Source organism: Garra rufa, unplaced genomic scaffold (genome assembly GCF_049309525.1).
Source record: "Garra rufa unplaced genomic scaffold, GarRuf1.0 hap1_unplaced_003, whole genome shotgun sequence".
NCBI lineage: Eukaryota > Metazoa > Chordata > Actinopteri > Cypriniformes > Cyprinidae > Garra > Garra rufa.
The window spans coordinates 8,584,751-8,607,123 of NW_027394278.1; the positions used below are offsets into that span (position 1 = coordinate 8,584,751).

At 40.5% G+C, this 22,373-nt stretch overlaps 34 non-coding genes across 34 annotated transcripts; all 34 read right to left on the minus strand.

The window, feature by feature from the left end:
* Positions 1-2,767: 2,767 nt before the first annotated feature.
* Positions 2,768-2,886, minus strand: LOC141310516 (5S ribosomal RNA). The gene has a single exon (XR_012347998.1). It is a non-coding gene; the product is annotated as a 5S ribosomal RNA (ribosomal RNA).
* Positions 2,887-2,970: 84 nt separating this feature from the next.
* Positions 2,971-3,089, minus strand: LOC141310520 (5S ribosomal RNA). The gene has a single exon (XR_012348000.1). It is a non-coding gene; the product is annotated as a 5S ribosomal RNA (ribosomal RNA).
* An 801-nt stretch (positions 3,090-3,890) lies between these two features.
* Positions 3,891-4,009, minus strand: LOC141310521 (5S ribosomal RNA). Its single transcript, XR_012348001.1, has one exon. It is a non-coding gene; the product is annotated as a 5S ribosomal RNA (ribosomal RNA).
* Positions 4,010-4,810: 801 nt separating this feature from the next.
* LOC141310438 (5S ribosomal RNA) lies at positions 4,811-4,929 on the minus strand. Its single transcript, XR_012347981.1, has one exon. It is a non-coding gene; the product is annotated as a 5S ribosomal RNA (ribosomal RNA).
* An 84-nt stretch (positions 4,930-5,013) lies between these two features.
* LOC141310522 (5S ribosomal RNA) lies at positions 5,014-5,132 on the minus strand. Its single transcript, XR_012348002.1, has one exon. It is a non-coding gene; the product is annotated as a 5S ribosomal RNA (ribosomal RNA).
* An 801-nt stretch (positions 5,133-5,933) lies between these two features.
* On the minus strand, positions 5,934-6,052 carry LOC141309832 (5S ribosomal RNA). Its single transcript, XR_012347379.1, has one exon. It is a non-coding gene; the product is annotated as a 5S ribosomal RNA (ribosomal RNA).
* An 84-nt stretch (positions 6,053-6,136) lies between these two features.
* Positions 6,137-6,255, minus strand: LOC141310895 (5S ribosomal RNA). Its single transcript, XR_012348373.1, has one exon. It is a non-coding gene; the product is annotated as a 5S ribosomal RNA (ribosomal RNA).
* An 800-nt stretch (positions 6,256-7,055) lies between these two features.
* Positions 7,056-7,174, minus strand: LOC141310527 (5S ribosomal RNA). The gene has a single exon (XR_012348006.1). It is a non-coding gene; the product is annotated as a 5S ribosomal RNA (ribosomal RNA).
* An 84-nt stretch (positions 7,175-7,258) lies between these two features.
* On the minus strand, positions 7,259-7,377 carry LOC141310539 (5S ribosomal RNA). Its single transcript, XR_012348018.1, has one exon. It is a non-coding gene; the product is annotated as a 5S ribosomal RNA (ribosomal RNA).
* An 801-nt stretch (positions 7,378-8,178) lies between these two features.
* LOC141310551 (5S ribosomal RNA) lies at positions 8,179-8,297 on the minus strand. The gene has a single exon (XR_012348030.1). It is a non-coding gene; the product is annotated as a 5S ribosomal RNA (ribosomal RNA).
* An 801-nt stretch (positions 8,298-9,098) lies between these two features.
* On the minus strand, positions 9,099-9,217 carry LOC141310439 (5S ribosomal RNA). The gene has a single exon (XR_012347982.1). It is a non-coding gene; the product is annotated as a 5S ribosomal RNA (ribosomal RNA).
* Positions 9,218-9,301: 84 nt separating this feature from the next.
* LOC141310564 (5S ribosomal RNA) lies at positions 9,302-9,420 on the minus strand. Its single transcript, XR_012348044.1, has one exon. It is a non-coding gene; the product is annotated as a 5S ribosomal RNA (ribosomal RNA).
* An 802-nt stretch (positions 9,421-10,222) lies between these two features.
* LOC141310279 (5S ribosomal RNA) lies at positions 10,223-10,341 on the minus strand. The gene has a single exon (XR_012347824.1). It is a non-coding gene; the product is annotated as a 5S ribosomal RNA (ribosomal RNA).
* Positions 10,342-10,425: 84 nt separating this feature from the next.
* Positions 10,426-10,544, minus strand: LOC141310576 (5S ribosomal RNA). Its single transcript, XR_012348056.1, has one exon. It is a non-coding gene; the product is annotated as a 5S ribosomal RNA (ribosomal RNA).
* An 801-nt stretch (positions 10,545-11,345) lies between these two features.
* Positions 11,346-11,464, minus strand: LOC141309833 (5S ribosomal RNA). Its single transcript, XR_012347381.1, has one exon. It is a non-coding gene; the product is annotated as a 5S ribosomal RNA (ribosomal RNA).
* An 84-nt stretch (positions 11,465-11,548) lies between these two features.
* Positions 11,549-11,667, minus strand: LOC141310588 (5S ribosomal RNA). Its single transcript, XR_012348068.1, has one exon. It is a non-coding gene; the product is annotated as a 5S ribosomal RNA (ribosomal RNA).
* Positions 11,668-12,468: 801 nt separating this feature from the next.
* On the minus strand, positions 12,469-12,587 carry LOC141310280 (5S ribosomal RNA). The gene has a single exon (XR_012347825.1). It is a non-coding gene; the product is annotated as a 5S ribosomal RNA (ribosomal RNA).
* Positions 12,588-12,671: 84 nt separating this feature from the next.
* Positions 12,672-12,790, minus strand: LOC141311032 (5S ribosomal RNA). The gene has a single exon (XR_012348498.1). It is a non-coding gene; the product is annotated as a 5S ribosomal RNA (ribosomal RNA).
* An 801-nt stretch (positions 12,791-13,591) lies between these two features.
* LOC141309948 (5S ribosomal RNA) lies at positions 13,592-13,710 on the minus strand. Its single transcript, XR_012347495.1, has one exon. It is a non-coding gene; the product is annotated as a 5S ribosomal RNA (ribosomal RNA).
* Positions 13,711-13,794: 84 nt separating this feature from the next.
* Positions 13,795-13,913, minus strand: LOC141309935 (5S ribosomal RNA). Its single transcript, XR_012347482.1, has one exon. It is a non-coding gene; the product is annotated as a 5S ribosomal RNA (ribosomal RNA).
* Positions 13,914-14,714: 801 nt separating this feature from the next.
* On the minus strand, positions 14,715-14,833 carry LOC141310282 (5S ribosomal RNA). The gene has a single exon (XR_012347826.1). It is a non-coding gene; the product is annotated as a 5S ribosomal RNA (ribosomal RNA).
* Positions 14,834-15,634: 801 nt separating this feature from the next.
* On the minus strand, positions 15,635-15,753 carry LOC141309950 (5S ribosomal RNA). The gene has a single exon (XR_012347496.1). It is a non-coding gene; the product is annotated as a 5S ribosomal RNA (ribosomal RNA).
* Positions 15,754-15,837: 84 nt separating this feature from the next.
* Positions 15,838-15,956, minus strand: LOC141311644 (5S ribosomal RNA). The gene has a single exon (XR_012349103.1). It is a non-coding gene; the product is annotated as a 5S ribosomal RNA (ribosomal RNA).
* Positions 15,957-16,757: 801 nt separating this feature from the next.
* Positions 16,758-16,876, minus strand: LOC141310001 (5S ribosomal RNA). Its single transcript, XR_012347548.1, has one exon. It is a non-coding gene; the product is annotated as a 5S ribosomal RNA (ribosomal RNA).
* Positions 16,877-16,960: 84 nt separating this feature from the next.
* LOC141309957 (5S ribosomal RNA) lies at positions 16,961-17,079 on the minus strand. The gene has a single exon (XR_012347504.1). It is a non-coding gene; the product is annotated as a 5S ribosomal RNA (ribosomal RNA).
* An 801-nt stretch (positions 17,080-17,880) lies between these two features.
* LOC141310601 (5S ribosomal RNA) lies at positions 17,881-17,999 on the minus strand. Its single transcript, XR_012348080.1, has one exon. It is a non-coding gene; the product is annotated as a 5S ribosomal RNA (ribosomal RNA).
* An 84-nt stretch (positions 18,000-18,083) lies between these two features.
* LOC141310105 (5S ribosomal RNA) lies at positions 18,084-18,202 on the minus strand. The gene has a single exon (XR_012347650.1). It is a non-coding gene; the product is annotated as a 5S ribosomal RNA (ribosomal RNA).
* Positions 18,203-19,003: 801 nt separating this feature from the next.
* Positions 19,004-19,122, minus strand: LOC141310614 (5S ribosomal RNA). Its single transcript, XR_012348092.1, has one exon. It is a non-coding gene; the product is annotated as a 5S ribosomal RNA (ribosomal RNA).
* Positions 19,123-19,206: 84 nt separating this feature from the next.
* On the minus strand, positions 19,207-19,325 carry LOC141310626 (5S ribosomal RNA). Its single transcript, XR_012348104.1, has one exon. It is a non-coding gene; the product is annotated as a 5S ribosomal RNA (ribosomal RNA).
* An 801-nt stretch (positions 19,326-20,126) lies between these two features.
* On the minus strand, positions 20,127-20,245 carry LOC141310638 (5S ribosomal RNA). The gene has a single exon (XR_012348116.1). It is a non-coding gene; the product is annotated as a 5S ribosomal RNA (ribosomal RNA).
* Positions 20,246-20,329: 84 nt separating this feature from the next.
* Positions 20,330-20,448, minus strand: LOC141309834 (5S ribosomal RNA). Its single transcript, XR_012347382.1, has one exon. It is a non-coding gene; the product is annotated as a 5S ribosomal RNA (ribosomal RNA).
* An 84-nt stretch (positions 20,449-20,532) lies between these two features.
* On the minus strand, positions 20,533-20,651 carry LOC141310003 (5S ribosomal RNA). The gene has a single exon (XR_012347550.1). It is a non-coding gene; the product is annotated as a 5S ribosomal RNA (ribosomal RNA).
* Positions 20,652-21,451: 800 nt separating this feature from the next.
* Positions 21,452-21,570, minus strand: LOC141310351 (5S ribosomal RNA). Its single transcript, XR_012347895.1, has one exon. It is a non-coding gene; the product is annotated as a 5S ribosomal RNA (ribosomal RNA).
* Positions 21,571-21,654: 84 nt separating this feature from the next.
* Positions 21,655-21,773, minus strand: LOC141310650 (5S ribosomal RNA). The gene has a single exon (XR_012348128.1). It is a non-coding gene; the product is annotated as a 5S ribosomal RNA (ribosomal RNA).
* Between the last annotated feature and the right edge of the window lie 600 nt (positions 21,774-22,373).

Genomic DNA, 22,373 nt, shown 5'->3' on the forward strand with positions numbered 1-22,373 from the left:
CCTCTCTTCCTTTCCATATCACAGTTACTATATATTTCTCCGTTCCATAATTTTCTAATTTCATCACTTATTTTATCTTCCCATTTCGTTTCTTGTAAACATAGCACATCACATTTTTTGGTCAGACACATTAATCTTTCAAACTTTTGACATTTGGATAATCCTCTAGCATTCAGCGATACAATTGATATAGAGCTCATTAAAGAAAAGATTGGAAAAACCAAAACCCACCATTCAATCCGTTTCATTGTCTTTCAAAAAAGTATTTTTTACTTCACCCATTTCAGCTTTCCTCCTCTCCAGTCTTTCCTTTTGCTCTTCTCTTCTTATCTTCTGCCTTTTAAGAACCTGTTGAATGTCTAAGCCATCTTTTCTTGTTTTTACACATCTATTCAGTCTTTCTTTTCCTTTGTTTTCCATTCCACGAATTTCCCCCCCATTGTCTGCTCCTCTTACCTCAGTCAGTGTCTTTATTCCCTTATCCTCAGCTTTTTCTTTTTCTTGTCCTTTTTCGTAGTCCAGTTCATTAGTGTCCACATCGTCCTGTTCCTTAGAAAATCCTTCTTTAATCAAATTTATATCCTCTTTGTTCGCTCCTCCTCCCATCTCCATTCCTTGTTCTTCATCTTCCTTCTTTTCTTTATTCTCATCTATGTTGTTGTTCTCCTCTTCCTCGTCATCTTGTTTCTCGTCCTCTCCTTGCGTCTGCCTTTGTGAGTCATTTAACCTCTCAATTGTTGTAACTCCCATTACCTCTTGTATTTCCATTCCTGGATCTTCATTTTCCTCGTCTTCTATCTCGCATCTGCATCTTAACATTGTCTTTTGGCAGCCTTGGCACCGCGGGACTTTACAGTCTCGCGCATAATGCCCCTGCTCAAGACAATTTCTGCATGTGAATTGTGGGCAGTCCTTTTTTTCATGCTCCGGACTTACACAGATCCTGCATGTCTTCACTTGATTATCGTGAATCACTCTGAAGTACTGCACTCCTTCTTCAGTCCTGAAGCTTGTGTTGTATGGTAAAGACGTCACCTCTTGTGGAAACTTTACCCTCAAAAATCGTGTTCCGTCTGCCACCGTTGTCCCGGGATGATATCTTCTTCTTAGTGGTAGAATGGGAGTTACACCCCAATTGATTAGTTTTTGACTGATTTCCTCATCTTCTATATAGCTGGGCAGACTCAAGAAAGACACCATTCTTTCTGTTGCACACAATTTCCTTATCTCACATTCTTGTCCGTTTATCATTATTCCATTCAACAGCAAATCACAGTCCATCTCACTTTCCATAGTCATTTCAAAATCATAATTATTTTTTCTTCTCAGTCCGATCAATTTTCCCATTCCAACTTTCTCTTCAACTGCTTTAATTATCATTATTATTGTTATATTTTCTATATCTTTAACAGTCATTGTTAATGTTGCTTCTTTCTTGTATTCCCTCTGATACCTTGTTTGTTTGCTTAATTTCTGTATCATTTGTTGTCGTTGAGATAAAACATTTCTTTTTTCTCCAACTTCTTTCTCAATTCCAATACCTTCAGTTGATTGTAGATCTCCTTTCCGTTCTTGTCCAGTTGTTTTTCTTTCTTGTTTCCTCCTTGAAACCACCGTCGCCCACGTTTCATTATTGTTTTCTCCATGTCTTTCATTTATATTCCTTTCAGTTATGTCTGCAACAAATCCTGGTTCCGCATTTCCCATCTCATGTTGTTTTACCAGTCCGTGTTCTTTGTCCATTAAATCCATATTTTGGTTGTCTCAAACCCCAAACAGAAAGACCTGTTTGGGGTTAAAAAAAACCTTCCTCAAAAAAAACTTTTTCTAACTAAAAAACAAACAAAATAAATGTGAAAACACACCCAGAAAAATGGTGAGCCTATCTCACCTACTGCACACTACAAACTGCCAACTCACTTCCTGTTTGCTCTCTAGCGCCTCAGGTGGGGGTATGGCCGTAAGCGAGGGCTGCTCCAAAAAGTGGGCTATTTAAAGATCAGCCTCCGTAAAAGCCAGCATATTATATAAATAGTGAAGAAAAGGCAAAAGCTTACAGCACCTGGTATTCCCAGGCGGTCTCCCATAAAAGTGTAACAATCGGCCTTATCAGCCGAGTTACAAGACTAAAATGGGGTCAGATTTAACTGTGAGAGATGACTAGTGGTTAAAAGAATGAGACATAAAAGAAAATTGGTTTAAATAGATTTGGTGTATTTACAAGGTTCACATAAAAGACTTTAAAACAACACGATAAAACTAGGTAAACTCTGTTAAAAGAATACAGTTCATTTGTCCATACCCTAAAAACAGGTAAACTCTGTTAAAAGAATACAGTTCATTTGTCCATACCCTAAAAACAGTCCAAGAACCCCAGTGTGTTGATAAGTCCAATGTGAGTGTCCACCAGTGTATATACAATCCACAGAAAGTGTAATCCAAAGTTTGCAGGTGGTGAATGGAAAGGTGAGCTCTAAAATTAGCAACTCCTCAATCCAACAGTTTGGTGACTGTCCTTTGTTTGTTATGCTGCTCTCTTATACAGTTGTACTTCCTGCTTCCTGTCATGTGTCTAGTCACATGACAGGCCAACCATCCATTTATTAAAGACACATACACTTAAAATGTTAAGAGTAATAAAATGGCCTAAAAAACATGTAAAACACTTAAAACTCTATAATACATGTAAATGATTGTAATAAATAGAGCGGTAAAACACGTCTTTCTAAAAGCCAGCATATTATATAAATAGTGAAGAAAAGGCAAAAGCTTACAGCACCTGGTATTCCCAGGCGGTCTCCCATCCAAGTACTAACCAGGCCCGACGCTGCTTAGCTTCCGAGATCAGACGAGATCGGGCGCTCTCAGCGCGGTATGGCCATAAGCGAGGGCTGCTCCAAAAAGTGGGCTATTTAAAGATCAGCCTCTGTAAAAGCCAGCATATTATATAAATAGTGAAGAAAAGGCAAAAGCTTACAGCACCTGGTATTCCCAGGCGGTCTCCCATCCAAGTACTAACCAGGCCCGACGCTGCTTAGCTTCCGAGATCAGACGAGATCGGGCGCTCTCAGCGCGGTATGGCCATAAGCGAGGGCTGCTCCAAAAAGTGGGCTATTTAAAGATCAGCCTCCGTAAAAGCCAGCATATTATATAAATAGTGAAGAAAAGGCAAAAGCTTACAGCACCTGGTATTCCCAGGCGGTCTCCCATAAAAGTGTAACAATCGGCCTTATCAGCCGAGTTACAAGACTAAAATGGGGTCAGATTTAACTGTGAGAGATGACTAGTGGTTAAAAGAATGAGACATAAAAGAAAATTGGTTTAAATAGATTTGGTGTATTTACAAGGTTCACATAAAAGACTTTAAAACAACACGATAAAACTAGGTAAACTGTGTTAAAAGAATACAGTTCATTTGTCCATACCCTAAAAACAGGTAAACTCTGTTAAAAGAATACAGTTCATTTGTCCATACCCTAAAAACAGTCCAAGAACCCCAGTGTGTTGATAAGTCCAATGTGAGTGTCCACCAGTGTATATACAATCCACAGAAAGTGTAATCCAAAGTTTGCAGGTGGTGAATGGAAAGGTGAGCTCTAAAATTAGCAACTCCTCAATCCAACAGTTTGGTGACTGTCCTTTGTTTGTCATGCTGCTCTCTTATACAGTTGTACTTCCTGCTTCCTGTCATGTGTCTAGTCACATGACAGGCCAACCATCCATTTATTAAAGACACATACACTTAAAATGTTAAGAGTAATAAAATGGCCTAAAAAACATGTAAAACACTTAAAACTCTATAATACATGTAAATGATTGTAATAAATAGAGCGGTAAAACACGTCTTTCTAAAAGCCAGCATATTATATAAATAGTGAAGAAAAGGCAAAAGCTTACAGCACCTGGTATTCCCAGGCGGTCTCCCATCCAAGTACTAACCAGGCCCGACGCTGCTTAGCTTCCGAGATCAGACGAGATCGGGCGCTCTCAGCGCGGTATGGCCATAAGCGAGGGCTGCTCCAAAAAGTGGGCTATTTAAAGATCAGCCTCCGTAAAAGCCAGCATATTATATAAATAGTGAAGAAAAGGCAAAAGCTTACAGCACCTGGTATTCCCAGGCGGTCTCCCATAAAAGTGTAACAATCGGCCTTATCAGCCGAGTTACAAGACTAAAATGGGGTCAGATTTAACTGTGAGAGATGACTAGTGGTTAAAAGAATGAGACATAAAAGAAAATTGGTTTAAATAGATTTGGTGTATTTACAAGGTTCACATAAAAGACTTTAAAACAACACGATAAAACTAGGTAAACTCTGTTAAAAGAATACAGTTCATTTGTCCATACCCTAAAAACAGGTACACTCTGTTAAAAGAATACAGTTCATTTGTCCATACCCTAAAAACAGTCCAAGAACCCCAGTGTGTTGATAAGTCCAATGTGAGTGTCCACCAGTGTATATACAATCCACAGAAAGTGTAATCCAAAGTTTGCAGGTGGTGAATGGAAAGGTGAGCTCTAAAATTAGCAACTCCTCAATCCAACAGTTTGGTGACTGTCCTTTGTTTGTCATGCTGCTCTCTTATACAGTTGTACTTCCTGCTTCCTGTCATGTGTCTAGTCACATGACAGGCCAACCATCCATTTATTAAAGACACATACACTTAAAATGTTAAGAGTAATAAAATGGCCTAAAAAACATGTAAAACACTTAAAACTCTATAATACATGTAAATGATTGTAATAAATAGAGCGGTAAAACACGTCTTTCTAAAAGCCAGCATATTATATAAATAGTGAAGAAAAGGCAAAAGCTTACAGCAACTGGTATTCCCAGGCTGTCTCCCATCCAAGTACTAACCAGGCCCGACGCTGCTTAGCTTCCGAGATCAGACGAGATCAGGCGCTCTCAGCGCGGTATGGCCATAAGCGAGGGCTGCTCCAAAAAGTGGGCCATTTAAAGATCAGCCTCCGTAAAAGCCAGCATATTATATAAATAGTGAAGAAAAGGCAAAAGCTTACAGCACCTGGTATTCCCAGGCGGTCTCCCATCCAAGTACTAACCAGGCCCGACGCTGCTTAGCTTCCGAGATCAGACGAGATCGGGCGCTCTCAGCGCGGTATGGCCATAAGCGAGGGCTGCTCCAAAAAGTGGGCTATTTAAAGATCAGCCTCCGTAAAAGCCAGCATATTATATAAATAGTGAAGAAAAGGCAAAAGCTTACAGCACCTGGTATTCCCAGGCGGTCTCCCATAAAAGTGTAACAATCGGCCTTATCAGCCGAGTTACAACACTAAAATGGGGTCAGATTTAACTGTGAGAGATGACTAGTGGTTAAAAGAATGAGACATAAAAGAAAATTGGTTTAAATAGATTTGGTGTATTTACAAGGTTCACATAAAAGACTTTAAAACAACACGATAAAACTAGGTAAACTCTGTTAAAAGAATACAGTTCATTTGTCCATACCCTAAAAACAGGTAAACTCTGTTAAAAGAATACAGTTCATTTGTCCATACCCTAAAAACAGTCCAAGAACCCCAGTGTGTTGATAAGTCCAAAGTGAGTGTCCACCAGTGTATATACAATCCACAGAAAGTGTAATCCAAAGTTTGCAGGTGGTGAATGGAAAGGTGAGCTCTAAAATTAGCAACTCCTCAATCCAACAGTTTGGTGACTGTCCTTTGTTTGTCATGCTGCTCTCTTATACAGTTGTACTTCCTGCTTCCTGTCATGTGTCTAGTCACATGACAGGCCAACCATCCATTTAATAAAGACACATACACTTAAAATGTTAAGAGTAATAAAATGGCCTAAAAAACATGTAAAACACTTAAAACTCTATAATACATGTAAATGATTGTAATAAATAGAGCGGTAAAACACGTCTTTCTAAAAGCCAGCATATTATATAAATAGTGAAGAAAAGGCAAAAGCTTACAGCACCTGGTATTCCCAGGCGGTCTCCCATCCAAGTACTAACCAGGCCCGACGCTGCTTAGCTTCCGAGATCAGACGAGATCTGGCGCTCTCAGCGCGGTATGGCCATAAGCGAGGGCTGCTCCAAAAAGTGGGCTATTTAAAGATCAGCCTCCGTAAAAGCCAGCATATTATATAAATAGTGAAGAAAAGGCAAAAGCTTACAGCACCTGGTATTCCCAGGCGGTCTCCCATCCAAGTACTAACCAGGCCCGACGCTGCTTAGCTTCCGAGATCAGACGAGATCGGGCGCTCCCAGCGCGGTATGGCCATAAGCGAGGGCTGCTCCAAAAAGTGGGCTATTTAAAGATCAGCCTCCGTAAAAGCCAGCATATTATATAAATAGTGAAGAAAAGGCAAAACTTACAGCACCTGGTATTCCCAGGCGGTCTCCCATAAAAGTGTAACAATCGGCCTTATCAGCCGAGTTACAAGACTAAAATGGGGTCAGATTTAACTGTGAGAGATGACTAGTGGTTAAAAGAATGAGACATAAAAGAAAATTGGTTTAAATAGATTTGGTGTATTTACAAGGTTCACATAAAAGACTTTAAAAAAACACGATAAAACTAGGTAAACTCTGTTAAAAGAATACAGTTCATTTGTCCATACCCTAAAAACAGGTAATCTCTGTTAAAAGAATACAGTTCATTTGTCCATACCCTAAAAACAGTCCAAGAACCCCAGTGTGTTGATAAGTCCAATGTGAGTGTCCACCAGTGTATATACAATCCACAGAAAGTGTAATCCAAAGTTTGCAGGTGGTGAATGGAAAGGTGAGCTCTAAAATTAGCAACTCCTCAATCCAACAGTTTGGTGACTGTCCTTTGTTTGTTATGCTGCTCTCTTATACAGTTGTACTTCCTGCTTCCTGTCATGTGTCTAGTCACATGACAGGCCAACCATCCATTTATTAAAGACACATACACTTAAAATGTTAAGAGTAATAAAATGGCCTAAAAAACATGTAAAACACTTAAAACTCTATAATACATGTAAATGATTGTAATAAATAGAGCGGTAAAACACGTCTTTCTAAAAGCCAGCATATTATATAAATAGTGAAGAAAAGGCAAAAGCTTACAGCACCTGGTATTCCCAGGCGGTCTCCCATCCAAGTACTAACCAGGCCCGACGCTGCTTAGCTTCCGAGATCAGACGAGATCGGGCGCTCTCAGCGCGGTATGGCCATAAGCGAGGGCTGCTCCAAAAAGTGGGCTATTTAAAGATCAGCCTCTGTAAAAGCCAGCATATTATATAAATAGTGAAGAAAAGGCAAAAGCTTACAGCACCTGGTATTCCCAGGCGGTCTCCCATCCAAGTACTAACCAGGCCCGACGCTGCTTAGCTTCCGAGATCAGACGAGATCGGGCGCTCTCAGCGCGGTATGGCCATAAGCGAGGGCTGCTCCAAAAAGTGGGCTATTTAAAGATCAGCCTCCGTAAAAGCCAGCATATTATATAAATAGTGAAGAAAAGGCAAAAGCTTACAGCACCTGGTATTCCCAGGCGGTCTCCCATAAAAGTGTAACAATCGGCCTTATCAGCCGAGTTACAAGACTAAAATGGGGTCAGATTTAACTGTGAGAGATGACTAGTGGTTAAAAGAATGAGACATAAAAGAAAATTGGTTTAAATAGATTTGGTGTATTTACAAGGTTCACATAAAAGACTTTAAAACAACACGATAAAACTAGGTAAACTGTGTTAAAAGAATACAGTTCATTTGTCCATACCCTAAAAACAGGTAAACTCTGTTAAAAGAATACAGTTCATTTGTCCATACCCTAAAAACAGTCCAAGAACCCCAGTGTGTTGATAAGTCCAATGTGAGTGTCCACCAGTGTATATACAATCCACAGAAAGTGTAATCCAAAGTTTGCAGGTGGTGAATGGAAAGGTGAGCTCTAAAATTAGCAACTCCTCAATCCAACAGTTTGGTGACTGTCCTTTGTTTGTCATGCTGCTCTCTTATACAGTTGTACTTCCTGCTTCCTGTCATGTGTCTAGTCACATGACAGGCCAACCATCCATTTATTAAAGACACATACACTTAAAATGTTAAGAGTAATAAAATGGCCTAAAAAACATGTAAAACACTTAAAACTCTATAATACATGTAAATGATTGTAATAAATAGAGCGGTAAAACACGTCTTTCTAAAAGCCAGCATATTATATAAATAGTGAAGAAAAGGCAAAAGCTTACAGCACCTGGTATTCCCAGGCGGTCTCCCATCCAAGTACTAACCAGGCCCGACGCTGCTTAGCTTCCGAGATCAGACGAGATCGGGCGCTCTCAGCGCGGTATGGCCATAAGCGAGGGCTGCTCCAAAAAGTGGGCTATTTAAAGATCAGCCTCCGTAAAAGCCAGCATATTATATAAATAGTGAAGAAAAGGCAAAAGCTTACAGCACCTGGTATTCCCAGGCGGTCTCCCATAAAAGTGTAACAATCGGCCTTATCAGCCGAGTTACAAGACTAAAATGGGGTCAGATTTAACTGTGAGAGATGACTAGTGGTTAAAAGAATGAGACATAAAAGAAAATTGGTTTAAATAGATTTGGTGTATTTACAAGGTTCACATAAAAGACTTTAAAACAACACGATAAAACTAGGTAAACTCTGTTAAAAGAATACAGTTCATTTGTCCATACCCTAAAAACAGGTACACTCTGTTAAAAGAATACAGTTCATTTGTCCATACCCTAAAAACAGTCCAAGAACCCCAGTGTGTTGATAAGTCCAATGTGAGTGTCCACCAGTGTATATACAATCCACAGAAAGTGTAATCCAAAGTTTGCAGGTGGTGAATGGAAAGGTGAGCTCTAAAATTAGCAACTCCTCAATCCAACAGTTTGGTGACTGTCCTTTGTTTGTCATGCTGCTCTCTTATACAGTTGTACTTCCTGCTTCCTGTCATGTGTCTAGTCACATGACAGGCCAACCATCCATTTATTAAAGACACATACACTTAAAATGTTAAGAGTAATAAAATGGCCTAAAAAACATGTAAAACACTTAAAACTCTATAATACATGTAAATGATTGTAATAAATAGAGCGGTAAAACACGTCTTTCTAAAAGCCAGCATATTATATAAATAGTGAAGAAAAGGCAAAAGCTTACAGCAACTGGTATTCCCAGGCGGTCTCCCATCCAAGTACTAACCAGGCCCGACACTGCTTAGCTTCCGAGATCAGACGAGATGGGGCGCTCTCAGCGCGGTATGGCCATAAGCGATGGCTGCTCCAAAAAGTGGGCTATTTAAAGATCAGCCTCCGTAAAAGCCAGCATATTATATAAATAGTGAAGAAAAGGCGAAAGCTTACAGCACCTGGTATTCCCAGGCGGTCTCCCATCCAAGTACTAACCAGGCCCGACGCTGCTTAGCTTCCGAGATCAGACGAGATCGGGCGCTCTCAGCGCGGTATGGCCATAAGCGAGGGCTGCTCCAAAAAGTGGGCTATTTAAAGATCAGCCTCCGTAAAAAGCCAGCATATTATATAAATAGTGAAGAAAAGGCAAAAGCTTACAGCACCTGGTATTCCCAGGCGGTCTCCCATAAAAGTGTAACAATCGGCCTGATCAGCCGAGTTACAAGACTAAAATGGGGTCAGATTTAACTGTGAGAGATGACTAGTGGTTAAAAGAATGAGACATAAAAGAAAATTGGTTTAAATAGATTTGGTGTATTTACAAGGTTCACATAAAAGACTTTAAAACAACACGATAAAACTAGGTAAACTCTGTTAAAAGAATACAGTTCATTTGTCCATACCCTAAAAACAGGTAAACTCTGTTAAAAGAATACAGTTTATTTGTCCATACCCTAAAAACAGTCCAAGAACCCCAGTGTGTTGATAAGTCCAATGTGAGTGTCCACCAGTGTATATACAATCCACAGAAATTGTAATCCAAAGTTTGCAGGTGGTGAATGGAAAGGTGAGCTCTAAAATTAGCAACTCCTCAATCCAACAGTTTGGTGACTGTCCTTTGTTTGTCATGCTGCTCTCTTATACAGTTGTACTTCCTGCTTCCTGTCATGTGTCTAGTCACATGACAGGCCAACCATCCATTTATTAAAGACACATACACTTAAAATGTTAAGAGTAATACAATGGCCTAAAAAACATGTAAAACACTTAAAACTCTATAATACATGTAAATGATTGTAATAAATAGAGCGGTAAAACACGTCTTTCTAAAAGCCAGCATATTATATAAATAGTGAAGAAAAGGCAAAAGCTTACAGCAACTGGTATTCCCAGGCGGTCTCCCATCCAAGTACTAACCAGGCCCGACGCTGCTTAGCTTCCGAGATCAGACGAGATCAGGCGCTCTCAGCGCGGTATGGCCATAAGCGAGGGCTGCTCCAAAAAGTGGGCCATTTAAAGATCAGCCTCCGTAAAAGCCAGCATATTATATAAATAGTGAAGAAAAGGCAAAAGCTTACAGCACCTGGTATTCCCAGGCGGTCTCCCATCCAAGTACTAACCAGGCCCGACGCTGCTTAGCTTCCGAGATCAGACGAGATCGGGCGCTCTCAGCGCGGTATGGCCATAAGCGAGGGCTGCTCCAAAAAGTGGGCTATTTAAAGATCAGCCTCCGTAAAAGCCAGCATATTATATAAATAGTGAAGAAAAGGCAAAAGCTTACAGCACCTGGTATTCCCAGGCGGTCTCCCATAAAAGTGTAACAATCGGCCTTATCAGCCGAGTTACAACACTAAAATGGGGTCAGATTTAACTGTGAGAGATGACTAGTGGTTAAAAGAATGAGACATAAAAGAAAATTGGTTTAAATAGATTTGGTGTATTTACAAGGTTCACATAAAAGACTTTAAAACAACACGATAAAACTAGGTAAACTCTGTTAAAAGAATACAGTTCATTTGTCCATACCCTAAAAACAGGTAAACTCTGTTAAAAGAATACAGTTCATTTGTCCATACCCTAAAAACAGTCCAAGAACCCCAGTGTGTTGATAAGTCCAAAGTGAGTGTCCACCAGTGTATATACAATCCACAGAAAGTGTAATCCAAAGTTTGCAGGTGGTGAATGGAAAGGTGAGCTCTAAAATTAGCAACTCCTCAATCCAACAGTTTGGTGACTGTCCTTTGTTTGTCATGCTGCTCTCTTATACAGTTGTACTTCCTGCTTCCTGTCATGTGTCTAGTCACATGACAGGCCAACCATCCATTTACTAAAGACACATACACTTAAAATGTTAAGAGTAATAAAATGGCCTAAAAAACATGTAAAACACTTAAAACTCTATAATACATGTAAATGATTGTAATAAATAGAGCGGTAAAACACGTCTTTCTAAAAGCCAGCATATTATATAAATAGTGAAGAAAAGGCAAAAGCTTACAGCACCTGGTATTCCCAGGCGGTCTCCCATCCAAGTACTAACCAGGCCCGACGCTGCTTAGCTTCCGAGATCAGACGAGATCTGGCGCTCTCAGCGCGGTATGGCCATAAGCGAGGGCTGCTCCAAAAAGTGGGCTATTTAAAGATCAGCCTCCGTAAAAGCTAGCATATTATATAAATAGTGAAGAAAAGGCAAAAGCTTACAGCACCTGGTATTCCCAGGCGGTCTCCCATCCAAGTACTAACCAGGCCCGACGCTGCTTAGCTTCCGAGATCAGACGAGATCGGGCGCTCTCAGCGCGGTATGGCCATAAGCGAGGGCTGCTCCAAAAAGTGGGCTATTTAAAGATCAGCCTCCGTAAAAGCCAGCATATTATATAAATAGTGAAGAAAAGGCAAAAGCTTACAGCACCTGGTATTCCCAGGCGGTCTCCCATAAAAGTGTAACAATCGGCCTGATCAGCCGAGGTACAAGACTAAAATGGGGTCAGATTTAACTGTGAGAGATGACTAGTGGTTAAAAGAATGAGACATAAAAGAAAATTGGTTTAAATAGATTTGGTGTATTTACAAGGTTCACATAAAAGACTTTAAAACAACACGATAAAACTAGGTAAACTCTGTTAAAAGAATACAGTTCATTTGTCCATACCCTAAAAACAGGTAAACTCTGTTAAAAGAATACAGTTTATTTGTCCATACCCTAAAAACAGTCCAAGAACCCCAGTGTGTTGATAAGTCCAATGTGAGTGTCCACCAGTGTATATACAATCCACAGAAATTGTAATCCAAAGTTTGCAGGTGGTGAATGGAAAGGTGAGCTCTAAAATTAGCAACTCCTCAATCCAACAGTTTGGTGACTGTCCTTTGTTTGTCATGCTGCTCTCTTATACAGTTGTACTTCCTGCTTCCTGTCATGTGTCTAGTCACATGACAGGCCAACCATCCATTTATTAAAGACACATACACTTAAAATGTTAAGAGTAATAAAATGGCCTAAAAAACATGTAAAACACTTAAAACTCTATAATACATGTAAATGATTGTAATAAATAGAGCGGTAAAACACGTCTTTCTAAAAGCCAGCATATTATATAAATAGTGAAGAAAAGGCAAAAGCTTACAGCAACTGGTATTCCCAGGCGGTCTCCCATCCAAGTACTAACCAGGCCCGACGCTGCTTAGCTTCCGAGATCAGACGAGATCAGGCGCTCTCAGCGCGGTATGGCCATAAGCGAGGGCTGCTCCAAAAAGTGGGCTATTTAAAGATCAGCCTCCGTAAAAGCCAGCATATTATATAAATAGTGAAGAAAAGGAAAAAGCTTACAGCACCTGGTATTCCCAGGCGGTCTCCCATCTAAGTACTAACCAGGCCCGACGCTGCTTAGCTTCCGAGATCAGACGAGATCGGGCGCTCTCAGCGCGGTATGGCCATAAGCGAGGGCTGCTCCAAAAAGTGGGCTATTTAAAGATCAGCCTCCGTAAAAGCCAGCATATTATATAAATAGTGAAGAAAAGGCAAAAGCTTACAGCACCTGGTATTCCCAGGCGGTCTCCCATAAAAGTGTAACAATCGGCCTTATCAGCCGAGTTACAAGACTAAAATGGGGTCAGATTTAACTGTGAGAGTTGACTAGTGGTTAAAAGAATGAGACATAAAAGAAAATTGGTTTAAATAGATTTGGTGTATTTACAAGGTTCACATAAAAGACTTTAAAACAACACGATAAAACTAGGTAAACTCTGTTAAAAGAATACAGTTCATTTGTCCATACCCTAAAAACAGGTAAACTCTGTTAAAAGAATACAGTTCATTTGTCCATACCCTAAAAACAGTCCAAGAACCCCAGTGTGTTGATAAGTCCAATGTGAGTGTCCACCAGTGTATATACAATCCACAGAAAGTGTAATCCAAAGTTTGCAGGTGGTGAATGGAAAGGTGAGCTCTAAAATTAGCAACTCCTCAATCCAACAGTTTGGTGACTGTCCTTTGTTTGTCATGCTGCTCTCTTATACAGTTGTACTTCCTGCTTCCTGTCATGTGTCTAGTCACATGACAGGCCAACCATCCATTTACTAAAGACACATACACTTAAAATGTTAAGAGTAATAAAATGGCCTAAAAAACATGTAAAACACTTAAAACTCTATAATACATGTAAATGATTGTAATAAATAGAGCGGTAAAACACGTCTTTCTAAAAGCCAGCATATTATATAAATAGTGAAGAAAAGGCAAAAGCTTACAGCACCTGGTATTCCCAGGCGGTCTCCCATCCGAGTACTAACCAGGCCCGACGCTGCTTAGTTTCCGAGATCAGACGAGATCGGGCGCTCTCAGCGCGGTATGGCCATAAGCGAGGGCTGCTCCAAAAAGTGGGCTATTTAAAGATCAGCCTCCGTAAAAGCTAGCATATTATATAAATAGTGAAGAAAAGGCAAAAGCTTACAGCACCTGGTATTCCCAGGCGGTCTCCCATCCAAGTACTAACCAGGCCCGACGCTGCTTAGGTTCCGAGATCAGACGAGATCGGGCGCTCTCAGCGCGGTATGGCCATAAGCGAGGGCTGCTCCAAAAAGTGGGCTATTTAAAGATCAGCCTCCGTAAAAGCCAGCATATTATATAAATAGTGAAGAAAAGGCAAAAGCTTACAGCACCTGGTATTCCCAGGCGGTCTCCCATAAAAGTGTAACAATCGGCCTGATCAGCCGAGGTACAAGACTAAAATGGGGTCAGATTTAACTGTGAGAGATGACTAGCGGTTAAAAGAATGAGACATAAAAGAAAATTGGTTTAAATAGATTTGGTGTATTTACAAGGTTCACATAAAAGACTTTAAAACAACACGATAAAACTAGGTAAACTCTGTTAAAAGAATACAGTTCATTTGTCCATACCCTAAAAACAGGTAAACTCTGTTAAAAGAATACAGTTTATTTGTCCATACCCTAAAAACAGTCCAAGAACCCCAGTGTGTTGATAAGTCCAATGTGAGTGTCCACCAGTGTATATACAATCCACAGAAATTGTAATCCAAAGTTTGCAGGTGGTGAATGGAAAGGTGAGCTCTAAAATTAGCAACTCCTCAATCCAACAGTTTGGTGACTGTCCTTTGTTTGTCATGCTGCTCTCTTATACAGTTGTACTTCCTGCTTCCTGTCATGTGTCTAGTCACATGACAGGCCAACCATCCATTTATTAAAGACACATACACTTAAAATGTTAAGAGTAATAAAATGGCCTAAAAAACATGTAAAACACTTAAAACTCTATAATACATGTAAATGATTGTAATAAATAGAGCGGTAAAACACGTCTTTCTAAAAGCCAGCATATTATATAAATAGTGAAGAAAAGGCAAAAGCTTACAGCAACTGGTATTCCCAGGCGGTCTCCCATCCAAGTACTAACCAGGCCCGACGCTGCTTAGCTTCCGAGATCAGACGAGATCAGGCGCTCTCAGCGCGGTATGGCCATAAGCGAAGGCTGCTCCAAAAAGTGGGCTATTTAAAGATCAGCCTCCGTAAAAGCCAGCATATTATATAAATAGTGAAGAAAAGGAAAAAGCTTACAGCACCTGGTATTCCCAGGCGGTCTCCCATAAAAGTGTAACAATCGGCCTTATCAGCCGAGTTACAAGACTAAAATGGGGTCAGATTTAACTGTGAGAGATGACTAGTGGTTAAAAGAATGAGACATAAAAGAAAATTGGTTTAAATAGATTTGGTGTATTTACAAGGTTCACATAAAAGACTTTAAAACAACACGATAAAACTAGGTAAACTCTGTTAAAAGAATACAGTTCATTTGTCCATACCCTAAAAACAGGTAAACTCTGTTAAAAGAATACAGTTCATTTGTCCATACCCTAAAAACAGTCCAAGAACCCCAGTGTGTTGATAAGTCCAATGTGAGTGTCCACCAGTGTATATACAATCCACAGAAAGTGTAATCCAAAGTTTGCAGGTGGTGAATGGAAAGGTGAGCTCTAAAATTAGCAACTCCTCAATCCAACAGTTTGGTGACTGTCCTTTGTTTGTCATGCTGCTCTCTTATACAGTTGTACTTCCTGCTTCCTGTCATGTGTCTAGTCACATGACAGGCCAACCATCCATTTATTAAAGACACATACACTTAAAATGTTAAGAGTAATAAAATGGCCTAAAAAACATGTAAAACACTTAAAACTCTATAATACATGTAAATGATTGTAATAAATAGAGCGGTAAAACACGTCTTTCTAAAAGCCAGCATATTATATAAATAGTGAAGAAAAGTCAAAAGCTTACAGCACCTGGTATTCCCAGGCGGTCTCCCATCCGAGTACTAACCAGGCCCGACGCTGCTTAGTTTCCGAGATCAGACGAGATCGGGCGCTCTCAGCGCGGTATGGCCATAAGCGAGGGCTGCTCCAAAAAGTGGGCTATTTAAAGATCAGCCTCCGTAAAAGCCAGCATATTATATAAATAGTGAAGAAAAGGCAAAAGCTTACAGCACCTGGTATTCCCAGGCGGTCACCCATCCAAGTACTAACCAGGCCCGACGCTGCTTAGCTTCCGAGATCAGACGAGATCGGGCGCTCTCAGCGCGGTATGGCCATAAGCGAGGGCTGCTCCAAAAAGTGGGCTATTTAAAGATCAGCCTCCGTAAAAGCCAGCATATTATATAAATAGTGAAGAAAAGGCAAAAGCTTACAGCACCTGGTATTCCCAGGCGGTCTCCCATAAAAGTGTAACAATCGGCCTGATCAGCCGAGTTACAAGACTAAAATGGGGTCAGATTTAACTGTGAGAGATGACTAGTGGTTAAAAGAATGAGACATAAAAGAAAATTGGTTTAAATAGATTTGGTGTATTTACAAGGTTCACATAAAAGACTTTAAAACAACACGATAAAACTAGGTAAACTCTGTTAAAAGAATACAGTTCATTTGTCCATACCCTAAAAACAGGTAAACTCTGTTAAAAGAATACAGTTTATTTGTCCATACCCTAAAAACAGTCCAAGAACCCCAGTGTGTTGATAAGTCCAATGTGAGTGTCCACCAGTGTATATACAATCCACAGAAATTGTAATCCAAAGTTTGCAGGTGGTGAATGGAAAGGTGAGCTCTAAAATTAGCAACTCCTCAATCCAACAGTTTGGTGACTGTCCTTTGTTTGTCATGCTGCTCTCTTATACAGTTGTACTTCCTGCTTCCTGTCATGTGTCTAGTCACATGACAGGCCAACCATCCATTTATTAAAGACACATACACTTAAAATGTTAAGAGTAATAAAATGGCCTAAAAAACATGTAAAACACTTAAAACTCTATAATACATGTAAATGATTGTAATAAATAGAGCGGTAAAACACGTCTTTCTAAAAGCCAGCATATTATATAAATAGTGAAGAAAAGGCAAAAGCTTACAGCAACTGGTATTCCCAGGCGGTCTCCCATCCAAGTACTAACCAGGCCCGACGCTGCTTAGCTTCCGAGATCAGACGAGATCGGGCGCTCTCAGCGCGGTATGGCCATAAGCGAGGGCTGCTCCAAAAAGTGGGCTATTTAAAGATCAGCCTCCGTAAAAGCCAGCATATTATATAAATAGTGAAGAAAAGGCAAAAGCTTACAGCACCTGGTATTCCCAGGCGGTCTCCCATCCAAGTACTAACCAGGCCAGACGCTGCTTAGCTTCCGAGATCAGACGAGATCGGGCGCTCTCAGCGCGGTATGGCCATAAGCGAGGGCTGCTCCAAAAAGTGGGCTATTTAAAGATCAGCCTCCGTAAAAGCCAGCATATTATATAAATAGTGAAGAAAAGGCAAAAGCTTACAGCACCTGGTATTCCCAGGCGGTCTCCCATAAAAGTGTAACAATCGGCCTGATCAGCCGAGTTACAAGACTAAAATGGGGTCAGATTTAACTGTGAGAGATGACTAGTGGTTAAAAGAATGAGACATAAAAGAAAATTGGTTTAAATAGATTTGGTGTATTTACAAGGTTCACATAAAAGACTTTAAAACAACACGATAAAACTAGGTAAACTCTGTTAAAAGAATACAGTTCATTTGTCCATACCCTAAAAACAGGTAAACTCTGTTAAAAGAATACAGTTCATTTGTCCATACCCTAAAAACAGTCCAAGAACCCCAGTGTGTTGATAAGTCCAAAGTGAGTGTCCACCAGTGTATATACAATCCACAGAAAGTGTAATCCAAAGTTTGCAGGTGGTGAATGGAAAGGTGAGCTCTAAAATTAGCAACTCCTCAATCCAACAGTTTGGTGACTGTCCTTTGTTTGTCATGCTGCTCTCTTATACAGTTGTACTTCCTGCTTCCTGTCATGTGTCTAGTCACATGACAGGCCAACCATCCATTTACTAAAGACACATACACTTAAAATGTTAAGAGTAATAAAATGGCCTAAAAAACATGTAAAACACTTAAAACTCTATAATACATGTAAATGATTGTAATAAATAGAGCGGTAAAACACGTCTTTCTAAAAGCCAGCATATTATATAAATAGTGAAGAAAAGGCAAAAGCTTACAGCACCTGGTATTCCCAGGCGGTCTCCCATCCAAGTACTAACCAGGCCCGACGCTGCTTAGCTTCCGAGATCAGACGAGATCGGGCGCTCTCAGCGCGGTATGGCCATAAGCGAGGGCTGCTCCAAAAAGTGGGCTATTTAAAGATCAGCCTCCGTAAAAGCCAGCATATTATATAAATAGTGAAGAAAAGGCAATAGCTTACAGCACCTGGTATTCCCAGGCGGTCTCCCATCCAAGTACTAACCTGGCCCGACGCTGCTTAGCTTCCGAGATCAGACGAGATCGGGCGCTCTCAGCGCGGTATGGCCATAAGCGAGGGCTGCTCCAAAAAGTGGGCTATTTAAAGATCAGCCTCCGTAAAAGCCAGCATATTATATAAATAGTGAAGAAAAGGCAAAAGCTTACAGCACCTGGTATTCCCAGGCGGTCTCCCATAAAAGTGTAACAATCGGCCTTATCAGCCGAGTTACAAGACTAAAATGGGGTCAGATTTAACTGTGAGAGATGACTAGTGGTTAAAAGAATGAGACATAAAAGAAAATTGGTTTAAATAGATTTGGTGTATTTACAAAGTTCACATAAAAGACTTTAAAACAACACGATAAAACTAGGTAAACTCTGTTAAAAGAATACAGTTCATTTGTCCATACCCTAAAAACAGGTAAACTCTGTTAAAAGAATACAGTTCATTTGTCCATACCCTAAAAACAGTCCAAGAACCCCAGTGTGTTGATAAGTCCAATGTGAGTGTCCACCAGTGTATATACAATCCACAGAAAGTGTAATCCAAAGTTTGCAGGTGGTGAATGGAAAGGTGAGCTCTAAAATTAGCAACTCCTCAATCCAACAGTTTGGTGACTGTCCTTTGTTTGTCATGCTGCTCTCTTATACAGTTGTACTTCCTGCTTCCTGTCATGTGTCTAGTCACATGACAGGCCAACCATCCATTTATTAAAGACACATACACTTAAAATGTTAAGAGTAATAAAATGGCCTAAAAAACATGTAAAACACTTAAAACTCTATAATACATGTAAATGATTGTAATAAATAGAGCGGTAAAACACGTCTTTCTAAAAGCCAGCATATTATATAAATAGTGAAGAAAAGGCAAAAGCTTACAGCACCTGGTATTCCCAGGCGGTCTCCCATCCAAGTACTAACCAGGCCCGACGCTGCTTAGCTTCCGAGATCAGACGAGATCGGGCGCTCTCAGCGCGGTATGGCCATAAGCGAGGGCTGCTCCAAAAAGTGGGCTATTTAAAGATCAGCCTCCGTAAAAGCCAGCATATTATATAAATAGTGAAGAAAAGGCAGAAGCTTACAGCACCTGGTATTCCCAGGCGGTCTCCCATCCAAGTACTAACCAGGCCCGACGCTGCTTAGCTTCCGAGATCAGACGAGATCGGGCGCTCTCAGCGCGGTATGGCCATAAGCGAGGGCTGCTCCAAAAAGTGGGCTATTTAAAGATCAGCCTCCGTAAAAGCCAGCATATTATATAAATAGTGAAGAAAAGGCAAAAGCTTACAGCACCTGGTATTCCCAGGCGGTCTCCCATAAAAGTGTAACAATCGGCCTTATCAGCCGAGTTACAAGACTAAAATGGGGTCAGATTTAACTGTGAGAGATGACTAGTGGTTAAAAGAATGAGACATAAAAGAAAATTGGTTTAAATAGATTTGGTGTATTTACAAGGTTCACATAAAAGACTTTAAAACAACACGATAAAACTAGGTAAACTCTGTTAAAAGAATACAGTTCATTTGTCCATACCCTAAAAACAGGTAAACTCTGTTAAAAGAATACAGTTCATTTGTCCATACCCTAAAAACAGTCCAAGAACCCCAGTGTGTTGATAAGTCCAATGTGAGTGTCCACCAGTGTATATACAATCCACAGAAAGTGTAATCCAAAGTTTGCAGGTGGTGAATGGAAAGGTGAGCTCTAAAATTAGCAACTCCTCAATCCAACAGTTTGGTGACTGTCCTTTGTTTGTCATGCTGCTCTCTTATACAGTTGTACTTCCTGCTTCCTGTCATGTGTCTAGTCACATGACAGGCCAACCATCCATTTATTAAAGACACATACACTTAAAATGTTAAGAGTAATAAAATGGCCTAAAAAACATGTAAAACACTTAAAACTCTATAATACATGTAAATGATTGTAATAAATAGAGCGGTAAAACACGTCTTTCTAAAAGCCAGCATATTATATAAATAGTGAAGAAAAGGCAAAAGCTTACAGCACCTGGTATTCCCAGGCGGTCTCCCATCCAAGTACTAACCAGGCCCGACGCTGCTTAGCTTCCGAGATCAGACGAGATCGGGCGCTCTCAGCGCGGTATGGCCATAAGCGAGGGCTGCTCCAAAAAGTGGGCTATTTAAAGATCAGCCTCCGTAAAAGCCAGCATATTATATAAATAGTGAAGAAAAGGCAAAAGCTTACAGCACCTGGTATTCCCAGGCGGTCTCCCATCCAAGTACTAACCAGGCCCGACGCTGCTTAGCTTCCGAGATCAGACGAGATCTGGCGCTCTCAGCGCGGTATGGCCATAAGCGAGGGCTGCTCCAAAAAGTGGGCTATTTAAAGATCAGCCTCCGTAAAAGCCAGCATATTATATAAATAGTGAAGAAAAGGCAAAAGCTTACAGCAACTGGTATTCCCAGGCGGTCTCCCATCCAAGTACTAACCAGGCCCGACGCTGCTTAGCTTCCGAGATCAGACGAGATCGGGCGCTCCCAGCGCGGTATGGCCATAAGCGAGGGCTGCTCCAAAAAGTGGGCTATTTAAAGATCAGCCTCCGTAAAAGCCAGCATATTATATAAATAGTGAAGAAAAGGCAAAACTTACAGCACCTGGTATTCCCAGGCGGTCTCCCATAAAAGTGTAACAATCGGCCTTATCAGCCGAGTTACAAGACTAAAATGGGGTCAGATTTAACTGTGAGAGATGACTAGTGGTTAAAAGAATGAGACATAAAAGAAAATTGGTTTAAATAGATTTGGTGTATTTACAAGGTTCACATAAAAGACTTTAAAACAACACGATAAAACTAGGTAAACTCTGTTAAAAGAATACAGTTCATTTGTCCATACCCTAAAAACAGGTAAACTCTGTTAAAAGAATACAGTTCATTTGTCCATACCCTAAAAACAGTCCAAGAACCCCAGTGTGTTGATAAGTCCAATGTGAGTGTCCACCAGTGTATATACAATCCACAGAAAGTGTAATCCAAAGTTTGCAGGTGGTGAATGGAAAGGTGAGCTCTAAAATTAGCAACTCCTCAATCCAACAGTTTGGTGACTGTCCTTTGTTTGTCATGCTGCTCTCTTATACAGTTGTACTTCCTGCTTCCTGTCATGTGTCTAGTCACATGACAGGCCAACCATCCATTTATTAAAGACACATACACTTAAAATGTTAAGAGTAATAAAATGGCCTAAAAAACATGTAAAACACTTAAAACTCTATAATACATGTAAATGATTGTAATAAATAGAGCGGTAAAACACGTCTTTCTAAAAGCCAGCATATTATATAAATAGTGAAGAAAAGGCAAAAGCTTACAGCACCTGGTATTCCCAGGCGGTCTCCCATCCGAGTACTAACCAGGCCCGACGCTGCTTAGTTTCTGAGATCAGACGAGATCGGGCGCTCTCAGCGCGGTATGGCCATAAGCGAGGGCTGCTCCAAAAAGTGGGCTATTTAAAGATCAGCCTCCGTAAAAGCCAGCATATTATATAAATAGTGAAGAAAAGGCAAAAGCTTACAGCACCTGGTATTCCCAGGCGGTCTCCCATCCAAGTACTAACCAGGCCCGACGCTGCTTAGCTTCCGAGATCAGACGAGATCGGGCGCTCTCAGCGCGGTATGGCCATAAGCGAGGGCTGCTCCAAAAAGTGGGCTATTTAAAGATCAGCCTCCGTAAAAGCCAGCATATTATATAAATAGTGAAGAAAAGGCAAAAGCTTACAGCACCTGGTATTCCCAGGCGGTCTCCCATAAAAGTGTAACAATCGGCCTGATCAGCCGAGGTACAAGACTAAAATGGGGTCAGATTTAACTGTGAGAGATGACTAGTGGTTAAAAGAATGAGACATAAAAGAAAATTGGTTTAAATAGATTTGGTGTATTTACAAGGTTCACATAAAAGACTTTAAAACAACACGATAAAACTAGGTAAACTCTGTTAAAAGAATACAGTTCATTTGTCCATACCCTAAAAACAGGTAAACTCTGTTAAAAGAATACAGTTTATTTGTCCATACCCTAAAAACAGTCCAAGAACCCCAGTGTGTTGATAAGTCCAATGTGAGTGTCCACCAGTGTATATACAATCCACAGAAATTGTAATCCAAAGTTTGCAGGTGGTGAATGGAAAGGTGAGCTCTAAAATTAGCAACTCCTCAATCCAACAGTTTGGTGACTGTCCTTTGTTTGTCATGCTGCTCTCTTATACAGTTGTACTTCCTGCTTCCTGTC